This window comes from Artemia sp. Qi Xiang Cuo, chromosome 9 (genome assembly GCF_049724085.1).
Source record: "Artemia sp. Qi Xiang Cuo chromosome 9, ASM4972408v1, whole genome shotgun sequence".
NCBI lineage: Eukaryota > Metazoa > Arthropoda > Branchiopoda > Anostraca > Artemiidae > Artemia > Artemia sp. Qi Xiang Cuo.
Window position 1 is genome coordinate 21,554,195 of NC_142802.1, and position 14,285 is coordinate 21,568,479.

Sequence of the window (14,285 nt, forward strand, 5' to 3'; positions counted from 1 at the left end):
TAACAGCTCACTATCCTTGCGGTATGGAGTTGCAAGTCCAGTGTCCGCGGTACAGAAAAGAAATGAGAGATATCGGAGGCAGATTATTGGTGAAAGCACCTCTGAAATTGTCCGTCTTTGATAATAGGTTTGTTCTTACATATAATTGCCCCTATTTGTAATTTTTTTTTCTTCTTGTCTGTTCTTCTCTGTTTTGGTTCTGTTTGTATTTGTCAGAGTTTAATGCCCCAAAGGCATAACTTAAGACCCTTGTCTTTAGGGCAATGGGGGGAGGGTTGTCATCCTCAAAGAAATAATTTTCAGACCTACAAAATGGCCATATCAAAACGTCGACAGGAAATGTTTGTGGAAATGATGGGCGTGAGGGGGGGGAGAATTCTCCTTCTGATTACTTTCGACTATTAAAAAGAGCAATAGCCCTTTCAATTTCAAATCAAATGAGCCCTTTTTGAAGTTACTACGGCAAAACTTTATATAAAACCATATATGCCTCCAGGGCATAACTTACAACCCTTGCCCTGAAGGTTATTTGGGGGGGGGGGTCGTCCTCTAAGACCTAATTTCGAGAAGTTTCAACTACGTTGAACAAAATGAATATATCAAAATTTTGATTGGATGTGTTTGGGGAAATGATGGGTGTGGGGGGAGGATTCTCCTTGTGATTACTTTCGACTATTAAAAAGGGCAATAGCTTTTTTAATTTCTAATCGAATGAGCCCTTTTTGAAGTTTCTACGACAACTCTTTCTATAAGAACTTCATACGCCCCCAGGGCATAACTCATAGCTCTTGTCCTGAGGGCTGTGGGGGGTTGCCATCCTTGAACCCCTAATTTCCAGAACTTTAAACACCGTTGAAAAAAATTTGTTATCTCAAAATTTTGATTGTGTGTGTTTGGAGAAATGTTGGACTTGAGAGGGGGCTTAGTTACCCTCCAATTACTTTCGACTATTAAAATGGGCACTAGCCATTTTAATATCCAATCGAATAAACCCTTTTTGAAGTTTCTACGACAACGTTTTCTATAAAACCTTATATGCCCCAAGGGCATTACTCGCAACCCTTGCCCTGAGGGCTTTGGGGGTGTCATCCTTAAACCCCCTTGTTAAATTCCCTTTGTAGTTCCCTAAACTTAAAACAAATAGTAAAAATACCAACAACAAAAGGAAATTCAACCCTTGATTTGATTTGCACCAATATGCAGGCTTCCAATGCCCCTCCTGTCCCCTTACCCCCGTTAGGAGGAAGTGACAATTTGTTTTTATTAACGAAGCCTCTCAATAGCTTTAATCATACTTTTTCTGTTACTGAGTTCTCTTATCGCCCAATTTCCAATGATGGCCTTTACACATTTGGATCTTGGATTACCAATGAAAACTGGGTGGCTCTCAAAGGAAAAAATGACATTAATTTTAAAGTCTCTGAATTCCAAAATCTGATTCAAACAAAATACATTAATTCCTTCCCTGTGAAAAAACTAAAAACATGTTCTAATGACAAACCATACATTACTAGCCAATTGAAAAAACTAATTAGAATTAAATTGAATCTACTAAAGACTGGTAAAACATCCAAAGCAAACTCTCTGCGTAAACATATAAAAAAGAAATACGTAAATCTGCTTCTTCATATTACAAATGCAAAGTCCAGGATTTATTTTCTACAAAGCCAAAACAATGGTATAATAGAATAAAGAAAATTTGTGGGAAAACACATAATAATATAGATTTCCATTTCCAAGAAGACCCTTCAGTTAAAACCAATGATCTGAACAGGTTTCTTTCTTCCATAGTTCAGAACCTCCCTCTCCTTTCTTTTGATACTCCTTATGATTTGTGCTCTCTCAATTTTCCCGTCATTTCGCCCTCGGATGTGGAGGCAAAAATTAAGAACATTAAAAAGTGTAGCACATGTCCACTAGACATCCCGATTGTACTAATTAAAGCCTTTGCCGAAAATCTCTCAGAGCCTTTGTCCTTACTTTTTAATGAAATTACCTCTACTGGTAAATTTCCAAATTTTTGGAAATTAGGTTTTATTACTCCCGTAAATAAGAAAGATGACAAGGAAGATTTTGATGGTGTCCGTCCCTTTACTCTTACTCCAGTATTTTCAAAGCTGTATGAAAGCTTTTTAGCTGAGTGGTTGAAAGTAAAAATAATCCCAAATATTGACGAAAGACAATTCGGAAACCTACGCTCTACACCTACTACCAACTATCTTGTTCACCTTATTGACACAATATGTACCACACTCGAAAAACCCAATATCTGGCTCAATGTTATCGCTGTTGACTTGCAAAAAGCTTTTGATTTAATCAACCACAATATACTATTAGGAAAGCTATCTAATGACTTTCAAGTTGACCCTTACTTAATTAGAATAATTGTGTCTTTCCTCTCTAACAGAACGCAAGTCGTGAAATATCTGAATGTATATTCTGATCCCCTACCAATTTATATTGGTGTGCCCCAAGGAACCCTCTTAAGTCCAATTTTATTTCTTGCAATGATAAACAACCTTGGTGTTTATTTCCCGGATAGATGGAAATTCGTTGATGATCTAACTGTCTTAGAGACATGTTCCAAAAATTCAAAAAGCAACCCAATAGACATCTTGGAATCGATATCAGCTGAACCTCTTACTGATGATATGAAAGTCAATCCTTTAAAGTCAACTGTTCTTACTATTAATTTCCTTAAAACTCCTCCTTCTTTCTCCTGTCCAATCTCCCCTGAAATGTCTGTTACCACTATGAAATTACTGGGTGTTACCATCTCAAGCGACTTAAAATGGGATTGTCATATTTAATGACATCTTAAAACGTGCAATTGCTTCATTTTCTCTCCTTAAATTCCGTAAAAAGTTTAAATGCCCAAAGTTGCACTGTTTGAGGATTTTCCTCTTATTTGAATGCCCAACCCTTGAGTATGTCTGTCCTATTTGTCCGTCTGGCATTTCCATTGAATTGTCGGACAGAATAGAGGCAGTCCAAAAAAGGTGCCTAAGAATTATCTTCAATGAAGGTAAAGTACCTTATATTTCCCTTCTTAGGAGAGCTAATTTTGTCACCCTTAAGGAAAGGAGAGCACAAATTACCTTGCGTTTTGCTAACAATGCCCTTCATAACCCTCGAACAACTCCCCTTTTCCCTGGTCAATATTCACCCCTTTGACCCCGCCTCCCCCGTTCTGTGTCAACAAAAATCCCCCTTCTCGCCCCAATAAGAGTTTGCACTGAAAGATATAGAAGAACTTTTATCCCTTACGTAGTTGACATTTTCAACCACTGAATCTCCGCTGCCTCCCCCCCTTCACTCACTCTTTACCTCATAGTTATTAAGTTTAATGCCCATTTCGCAAATTTGGAGGTTTTATATTTATGTTTGTTAGTCACCAACTAAATTGTGTTTTTGTTTTAATTTTACTTTATCCCCTTGTTAATTTTACGAGTTTTTTTTTTGGCATTTTTGCTGACTTGACATTGGCCTTCTAATTTAGTGTGTTCATTTTGTTTTTTGTTTTTAACGTTTTTACGTATTTGACATTGACCCTTTTATAATTTTCTGTTGTTGTTTGATTGTTTGTTTTTGTTGTTCTTTTTTCGCTTTATTTGACGCTAAAGTGCGAATTTGGCCCTTTTGAGCTTGTGGTAGCCGTTTTTTAGCAATAAATCTTATCTTATCTTACCCCTAATTTCCAAAACTTTCAACTACATTGAACAAAATGGCTATCTCAAAATTTTGATTGGATGTGTTTGGGGAAAAGGTGAGCGTGAGAGAGGGATTAGTTGCCCTCCAATCACTTTTGACTATTAAAAAGAGCACTAACCCTTTGAATGTCCAATCAAATGAGCCTTTTTTGACGTTTCTACGACACAGCTTTCAATAAAAATCTTATATGGCCCCAGCACATAACTTATAACCCTTGCCCTGAAGACTATGGGGGAGTTTCCTGGTCAAAGATATAATTTCTAAAACTTTCAATTACATTGAATAAAATAGCTATCTCAAAATTTTGATTGGATATGTTTGGGGAAATGGTGGGCGTGGAAGGGGTGTTAGTTGCCTTCCAATTGCTTTCGACATATAAAAAGGGCACTGGCCATTTCAATTTCCAACCGAATGAGCCCATTTTGAAGTTTCTACGATAAACCTTTGTATTAAAACCTTATATGCCCCCAGGACATAACTTATAACCCTTGCCCTAAGGGCTGTGGGGGATTGTCATCCTCAAAGACCCAATTTTCAGATATTTCAACTACGTTGAACAAAACGGTTATCTTAAAATTTTGTTTTGATGTGTTTGGGGAAAAGGTGGGCGTGAGAGGGGGGTTAGTTCCCCTCCAATCATTTTTGGCCATAAAAAAAAAGCACTAGCCCTCTGAATTTCCAATCGAATGAGGTCTTTACACCATGCTGTTGGGGAAGGAAGAGTTGATGTCGTTGAATATATCCTGAAAGTTGGTGCAAATCCTAGCTGCCATTCTTACGGACCGTTTGAAAATTTCAAAAAAAATTTTTAAGTAGTCAAACACCTTTACATCATGCAATTTTGTAAGCAAGAGCGGATCTTTGTCAGTTGCCTATCTTATACGGTGCTGAGTTAGATATAATAAGTGCATTTGATGAGACACCTTTAGTTACAACTATAAAAGCTAATGATTTGGAAATAACAAAAGTTCTATTAAAAGAAGGGGCAAATCCAAATTTTGGGGATTGTTTATACCATGCTGTTGCCAAAGGAAGAGCTTACGTTGTGGAATATTTTCTGAAAGCTGGAGCAAATCCTAGCTTTTTTTTTCGTAAAGAACAACTTGAAAGTGACTGCAAGAGACCATTGATAAGGGAAACACCTTTACACACTGCTATTTGTAAAGGAAGAGCTGATTTGTGTCAGTTACTAATTTCCCACCGTGCTGAGTTAGATCCCTTGAACGAAATTGGTAACACCCCTTTAAGTACAGCTATATGTGCTGAAAATTTGAATCTAGCAAAATTTCTTTTAAAAAGGGCGCAAATCCAAACTATGCGTGTTATTTATCCCAAGCTGTTAAGGTAGGAAGAGTGGATATTTTAGAATGCATTTTGAAGGCTGTAACAAATCCTAACTACTCCTATAAGGGACCTTAAATAGGATTCCACGGGCTTACTAAAGACCCGACACCTTTAAAAACAGCTGCTGCTTTAGGAAGGGTTGATATATGTCAGTTACTTATCTCATACGGTGCTGAGTTAGATACAATAGATTGTTATGAAGAGACACCTTTGATTGCAGCTATTACTGCTAATAAATTGACTAAAGTAAAGTTTCTTCTGAAGAGAGGGGCAAATCTAAACTGTGGATTTAGGAAGAACCTTCATTCTTATCGATGAAAAACAGGTTTGTGGGAGGGACTTACCTACTAGGATGCCATATTAGATATTAGCACGTTATTTTACTATTTTGGTGTAGAATATAATTCGGATGAAGATCCTTTAGTTACTGCAATGAAATCTGATAATTTTGACCTTGTAAAATCACTTTCCTTAAAAGAAGAAAATCCAACAGAGTTGATCAATAGAGTAAAAGACAAATTAAATAAAGGTAAGACTATTATGGAACAACATCAGGACGATCCCGACTATCCGATCTTGCTTGCAAATTGGCTTAAACAGCAAATTGAGCTTAACGTAAAACGTGAATCCAATGAATTGCATGCGTTGTCACTTTCTATCTGCAATATGTGCCGACCTGATCGTTCTCTTGAAAGATGCAAAACATTAAAAGACGAATGTCCCGAGAAAATCCGAGATTATTTTTCAAAAATATGCCTAGATAGTAATGACAGAGATTTTACCAAAATATATTGCTATATGAAGAGTCTAGGTCTACCAAGATGCCTCCAGTATTACCTCTGTTTCTAAGAAGACTTGGAAGTTTTTGACTTACATTTTTCCTCTCAAATATTGTCAGACCTTTTGGAAAAAAAAATGAAGCATTATTACCTGTTATTCGAAGAAGACTTGGAAGCTTTCGAATTGATCTTTTCGTCTCAAACATAGGGATATCTTGTGAAAAAGTATATGTTAAAGCAAAATCTATTTCTGCCTCAATACATGATGAATCGGAAAGAAATTTCAAAAGAAATATGGCGTTAGGGGGGGGGATATAGCTGCCCTTTCATAATTTTGACTCTTAAAAAAAAGGCTCTTCAACTTCTGATTTCCAATCCAATGAGCCCCCTCCGAAGTTTACACGACCACCCTCGGGGCATACCTTACAACCCTTGCTCTGAGGACTGTGAGGGTGTTCTCATCCTCAAAGACATAATTTCTTGACTTGTGAACTACGTCAAACAAAATGACTATCTCAAAATTTTTACTGGAGTGTCTGGAAAAATGATGGGCGTGGAGAGGGGGTGCCCTCCAATCACTTTTGACTATTAAAGAAGGCACTAGCCCTTTCAATCACCAAACGACTGAGCCCTTTTTGAGGGTTATACGACAACAAATGGCCAATTTAAAATTTCTATCAGATGTGTTTCTGGAAAATATGATGTGTGTATGGGGGGGGGGCTATAAGCGTTCTGATCACTTTAACTCTTAAAAGGAGCATTATAAGTTTTGATTACAAATCCAAAGAGCCCTCTTTGAAGTTTATACGACCACCATTTCTATAAGAACCTTATATGCTCCCAGGGCGTAACTAAAAACCCTTGATCTGAGGGCTATATGTGGGGGGGGAGTTATCCTCAAAGACACAATTTCTAGACCTTTCAACTGCACTGAAGAGAAACGGTATCTCAAAAATTATGATTGAATGTGTTTAGAGAAATGATTGGTAATTGAGGGGGGGGGGGCTAGATGACCTCCAATCTCTTTTGACGGTTAAAAAGGTCAGCAGAACTTCTGATTACCAATCCATTGAGCCCCCTTTTAGGTTTATACAACAACTATTTCTATAAAAAAAACTTAAATCCCCACAGGCCATAACTGACAACCTTTGCTCTGAGGGTTGTGGAGGGGGGGGGGGTTCATTCTCAAATTCATAATTTCCGGAACTTAAACTTGCACTGAACAAAATGGCTATTTCAATATTTTGATTGGATGTGTTTGGGGAAGTGATTTACGTGGGGGAGAGTGAGCTGGTCTCCCTCTATGAGCTCTTTTGAAGTTCTTATCATATTCCTTTCTATAAGAAGTGCCCTGGTCTAAAAAAAACAATATATTGTGTTAACATCGCTCTTTACTTAGGAAGTACTATCGTGCTGCTTCTGATATTTTGTCTTGACACTTCGATTATATAGTACTGTAAATGCCGATTAGATCAGGTAAAAACCCCCTAAAATTCAGTCTATGGGTGCCCATGACCTTATAAATGGAAATTTAAAACTAGGGCGATAATAAAATTCCCCTGACTAAATAAGAAAGTCACAAAGAGCTGTAGAAATGAAGAAAATATTGAATTTTATTGTAAATACAAGGTCCATTGTTTTTCACTTAATAAAAACACTCTATAGGACATAATAAATAATGTTAATCGCTTCGTGTATTAACCCTTCGCATTTCAACTTTTGAAGTCGCTTGAAAATAATCCATTTCGTATTGATGACGTATTGTTATCTCACGTGGCAAATGATACCGCTGAAGTTAATGTTTGGCCGATGAGGCATAGTAGACATAGTTGCTAGGTGGTGCGCATTTGCGCCATTTGCGCAGCACTTCCACTCTTGTCAATTTTCCAGTCCCCTTCCTACAAACCCGCTAAAATACAAATGGTGCTTACTGTATAAAATGGAATCTCGTCCCTCAGAGTACTTTCTTCTCTTTTTTTCTGAGCAGTCTTTGTTCATAGCGTGAAAAAGGAACGGAAAAAGAAAAGAGGAAAAACCTTCATTTTTTTTTTCTTTTGAGAAAACGGGAAAAAGGGGACAGAATACTCGTCTACATTGAGTTTTTCATCCAGTTTTCCATAAAATGGACTATCTGGATTATTACAGTGCATTCAGGTGCTTGAAACTTTCTTTTCTCCGAAAATGATGATGAGAATGCCACGGACATAGATCGTCGCTATTGATGAACCTATATGATGAACACAACTAATAGTGATTCAGACACTAACTCTTTCAAATAATTTATTTGGCAAAAACTAGTGGAAAAACAATAAAACAGCTATATCATCTAATCTGTTTATAACAATATGAATATAATAAGTTTCACGAGAACTCTCGCCACTCCCAGCGCTTTTTTGAGTTGATTGCGCATTGAATTTTTCAAATTGGCGCATGGCGCCGATTTTGCGCATGTCACAATAACAATGACAAAAATTAAAATTTCAGAGTCTAGTGTTTACTGACAACTTCTACTGACAGATTCAGAAATCTCTCTATAAAGACAGGTAGAATTTTCAGAACCCCGTAGCGATTCTCATATCGCATTCCAGGCTCCATGACGACCTAAATTTCAAATATTAAAGCGTGCATTATCTTTAGCGTGAAAAACCAAATGGGAAGGTGGTCAAATTTCGAAAAAAAAATACAGAGAAGAGGAAAAACTGACCTTTGTTCGACATAGCTCAAGTAGCTCTTTCTGTCTTAAGCTTACCCATCAGCAACCCCTTCGTCGAGAGAGTGTTTTCTGTCATAAATCTTGTCAAGTACAAAATTCGAAATAGGATGCACCTTAAAATGCTTAACTCTACTGTGATCATCCGACTTAGGCTAAATTGCCAGGGAAAGTGCTGCAGGGACTTTGATCCTACACCCGCTATGCTGAATAGATTTACCATTGACATATATGACATCAAAAAACCATCCAATGACAAACTCTCGAGGAAATTTTGGGCGATATAGAAGGAGGGTTTGCTGTCTAATTTTGAGAATAATCTGGAATACTAGTCAAAGAAAAATCCAATTTAGGATTAAAAATGTATAAAACTAACTCGAAATTCATTAAAAGGAAAACACCAATAAAATAACAATAGGAACTGTTGAAGAACCTTGCCAAGTACAATTTTGTCTCATATTTATATGTCTTTGGTTTCTGTTTCATGACAAAATCTCAGAACGCTGTCCTTAGCCTGCAATTTTATAGATAGTTGCATTAATAACGGCCGGTCTAATATCTTATCTTTAACTTTGTCGTTCTTGTCGTTCTAATTTATATTTTGACAGCTACGAAACATTTTGTTATCATAACTAAGTTTGATAATAATCCTATCTATTAGTTATCTTTATCAAATGCGCCTTTAACTTTTACGTTTTTGTATAACTTATTTATATTGCAAGACCAGTATACTGAGTACCTTTTTCTTTTTCTTGTTCTTTAATCACAATTTCTGTTCTTGATAATATGATTCAGCATATTAGCCAAAAAGTAATGTAAAATACCACCTTATATATTGGCAAGTATTTTTTTTTGTTAGATCATCTTTAATTACCTTTTTTATTTAATTCTCTGACATACCAGAGAACTAAGTAAAATATCTTTCGCGTCAACCCAGAGACTGAGAACAGAAAATTTCGACCACAAAACCACAAAAATGCACCGATGGCGCATTTTCGCTTTCCTTTCTGCGCATTCTTAAGTCAGGCACCTGGCATCACTGATAGTAGATATGTTGATATTATGAATAGCAATGTAATTAATGTGACAAATATGGATTTATGTATTGGTCAGTGGAACTGTCACATCACGTCGAAATTTTCTGAAGTGTCGCACCTTCTTACTTCATGTTGTTGTAAAATTGATATGTCGGGTATATGCGAATCTTTTCTTATACAGGATAGCTTTATACCGTCATATACTTTCCCAGGGTACCAGCTCGTTTCAAAATCAAGAAATTCTATGATGCGGGGTGGACTTGCATTTACAATTAAGGATCAAATAAGATACACAGCAAAGAAGAATTTAAATTGTTGGATTGATGGTAAGATTGAAACTTTTTCTATTGAGATGGAAGTTCCAGGGAAGAAAAAGTTGTTAGTTTGTTTGGTATACCGGCCACCTAGTGCTAATCTGGAGATTTTTCTTCAAGATTTTTGATCAGTTTATTTCCGATACAGCGGCGACTAAATTGGATCGGGTTTTTGTTGATGATTTTAATTTTAATCTTCTTAATTTAAGTAGTTCTAACCTTGATTTTTTTTAATCCTATGTTGTCTCACAGTTTTTTTCCGGTAGCAGAAATACCGACACGGATTACTAGTCCGTCGGCTATCCTTATTGGTAATATTCATTTATCGGCAAATCTTACACCGAAAAGTTATTGCGACGTGATCATATCTACAGGTTCTGACCATCTTCCTTTTGCGTGCGTAATTCGGGACACTGGAAAATCTTTAACAGTTTCAAGAAGAGATAAGTATAGTTTCTTGGGAGGAAATTATGAACGAAAATGGAAAACATATCGGTGGTGTTCGACACTTTTTTAAAAATACTGTCAACTATTTATGGTAAGCGTTGCCCTATGAAGGTTGTTCGTAAAAAGAAAAATATCCCAAAGAAACCGTGGGCGAAGAATAAAATTTTGGAAAAAAATAGTGAACGGAACAGACTTTATCGGTTGTACCTTGATTCTCCAACGCAACAAAACCTTGAAACATTTAGGAAAATTCGGAACAATGTGAATTCCCTCAGAAGGTCATCAATGAAACTTTATTCTTCAGAGAAATTTCGTGATAAAAACGGTGATGTTAAGGGAACTTGGCAAGTGATAAATGAGGCACTACGTGGTAATAATACTATAGACCCAGTGGATGAACTTTTAGTCGGTGAAAAACAAGTTAAAGGTAAGAAGGATGTTAGTGATGAGTTTTGTAAATATTTTTCAAATGTTGGAATTGATGTTAAAAATGATGTTGCTGACCATGGGTATAAAAATGAGCTGTTTATTGATGACCGTGGGGAAGGTCGTTCCATGAAATTCGTAAAGTGCACTCAGTCTGATCTCGAGAACGTACTGGAAACAATAAAATCGAATTGAGCAGGAATTGACGGTCTTAGCCTTAAGGCATTTAAGGCTGTCGCCGCTTACCTTTTGCCTTGTCTTCTATACTTGGTGAACCTATCTCTGGAAAAAGGTCAGTTATGCTTTAAAACAAGCAAAAATTATACCTTTACATAAAGGTGGTGACAAAAGAGAAATGTCAAACTGGAGACCTATATCAATTCTGCAACTGTTCTCAAAAATATTTGAAAAGGTTGTTCATAAGAAACTACATTCTTACCTTAATTTTCTTGGGCTTTTATGTGACACGCAATTTGGATTTCAAAAATCTCATTCTAGTCATGCAGTGCACCATCTTCTTGATGTTTTAGACAATATATTCGAGAGCGGCTCTACTCCTTTAACTATTTTTAATGATTTTAAAAAAGCTTTTGATACTGTGGATTTTGAGCTGTTGTTAGATAGGATGTCACATTTAGGGAAAAAAGGAAATTGGATTGATTGGTTTCGTTTATATTTGTACGGTAGATCAATGCGTGTAGTAGTGGGGGATATTGTCAGTTTGCAAGCAATGTGGAGTACAGCAAGGTTCTGTGTTAGGTCCACTTTTATATTTAATTTAAGTTGACACATTACGGTTCTACATTCCTGATGCCACCATAACATCCTTTGCAGATGAAACAGCGATAACGGTTGCTGGAAAGGTTTTGAGTGAGCTTGTTTCAAAAGTAAATAATGTGCTACTTAACCTGCATGTTTTTACTAGTCTTAGTTGTTTAGCAGTGAAAGCGAGTAAAACTAATTACATGATAGTTAGTCGTACAGGAGTTATTGATAATGTTTCCGGTTTAGTTAATTTTAATGATACGGAGATTAAGTAGATATTTGATAGAAAGTATCTTGGTTTTCAGATTGATAGTAATTTAAATTGGAAAAAACATAGTGGAATTGTATCGGTGAAAGTTGTGCGGGGCTTAGGGCTGATTCGTAGATTTAAACATGTTTTTCCTGTTTCAGTTTTGAAAATTTTATATAATTCACTTATTCATCCTTACATTATACACGGTTGTACTGTGTGGGCTAGTAATTTTGTTGTAAATTTCAAACGGATACAAATTGTGCAGAATAAAGCGCTGCGCATGATCGGTGATTTTGAAAGTTGTGAACGTAAAATGGATTGTTATCGCCATTCTAATGTTTTAAAGGTTGGGCAGTTGAGTGGTTATCAGACCAGTTTTTTTTCGTGTAACCGTGTTTAAAAAAATTAGCACCTAATTATTTTTGTGATGTTTTATCATCGAATTCTGCGTACCATTCTTATGATACAAGGAATTCCGCGGACCTAGTACATGAGAGACGACACACTGCTAGGTCTAGTTTTGTATTTAGGCATGTGGGTGTTTCGGTATGGAACAGTCTTCCGGAAAGCATTAGAAGGGCTGAGAGTGTGTCCTCTTTTAAAAATAGGTTAAAGAATTCCTTAATGAATAAGGATGGGTGAGGGGAGGGGGAGGGGCTGTATTCTGTCTTCTATCTTGTGTAAGTATTGGTTCGCGGTTTCCATGAGGTTTATTTCTTATTTATTTATATGATGGCATTTATTTTAATTTTTTTCTTTCAATATATATGTAGTAAGTGAGTAAAATAGTGAGTCCTGCCACAAACAAATTCGTAAAGATTTTGACGTGGTAGGTCTATTTGATATGATTTTTTTGTGAATATTGGTCTTAAATAAAAATGAATTTCTCTGTAAAAAAAAAATAAAAACGTTCGTAAATAAAATTAAACAACTTTCGAGTAAGCCATTTAACCAAAAAACAGTAAAATTAATATACAAATTTCGTTTTAATTATTCATGTACGTTGAGCCAAAATCAAAACCTGCATTAATTCAAAAACGTTCAGAAACTAGATAAGAAAACATGTTTTTTAACTGAAAGTAAGGAGCAACGTTAAAACTTAAAACTAACAGAAATTATTCCGTATATGAAAGGGGTTGTCCCCTTCTCAATACCTCGCTCTTTGAGCTAAAGTTTGAATATTTCTCATAAGTCTGTTTCTTAAAACAATAAGAAACTTTAGCGTAAATAGCGAGGCATTGAGGAGGGGACAGCCCCTTTCATATACAGAATAATTTATGTTAGTTTTAAGTTTTAATGTTGCTCCTTACTCTCAGTTAAAAAAAACTTGTTTTTTTTATTTAATTACACGAAAAGACGAATGCAACAGCAAAACAGGCATGTACAGAATAGTTCAAAATCTAATGCCCAGCTATTCCATTACCTAAAAACAAAAAGGAACGTCAATCATTCGAAAACAACAGACACTCCGTTTTGACGACCTAAAAAAGGTTAAGAAAGTAAAATTTTGAAGACTGGCTAATTATATTACAAGAGCGAAAATCTTAAGATGGTCGGGATGCCTGATCGAGACCATTATTTTCCGTAGGAACTTTTGCTTCAGACTAACAAACCCTTTTACACTTTACTGGCACATATTGTGCTATAGGTTAAAATTATCCACCCTCCCTAAAAAAAAGAACAACAAGCAAACAAGTATTTTGAATAATATTACGGACTTTTTGAACCAATATTCATTTAAAAACCAGTCTTTGTAATAACAGCTACCTTTCAAAACCTCAGTTTTCATATTAGAAGCGAAAAAAACTTAAAAGCTAGGTCTGATACAACAGCTGAAGGTTCTTCAGGTGAAGGTAGTTTCCTTAGCCTTTCAGATTTGAAATGGACATTTCTCCAAATAAAATTTTAGCTTGTCCATGCACCATAATCGGCAATTTTAATAGGATTGCAACCCTATGTTAGGGTATGCAGGAGAGTTCTTCTTAAGTCACTTGGCAGTCTGTGACGGTGCTTTGCTTAATGCAGTAAAATTCCTCTGAAACTGGAACACATACAACCAAAATTTGCCTTGCTGTTTAGAGGTTCTGTTTCACATATATTGTAATTAGTAATTTCCAATATATATTGCGTTTTCTATATATTCATATTAATACAAAGGATAAGAGGCGTTAGGTTCTTTTCTCTTAAAGAGAAAAACACTTAATGACTCACACCCTGATATTTGATACGCGAATCTACAGAAACAGCAAAGGGCAAACAGGAAGACCAGGAAGCGAGACAAAAAAATTTAAAGTCATTCCAATAAAAATGGTTCCAGCCTTGAAAACTCGGACTAGCATGGCATTCTGTGACAAGGGAGGGGGATATATTTGTTACAATGTCAATTTTAGCTCTATCTATTGCTGTATTCTATTGCTCTATCTATTGCTGTCCACTCGAAAAACTTCGTATCCACGCACTATAACATCTTCCTCTGGCAACAACCATGTCTCACAAAAC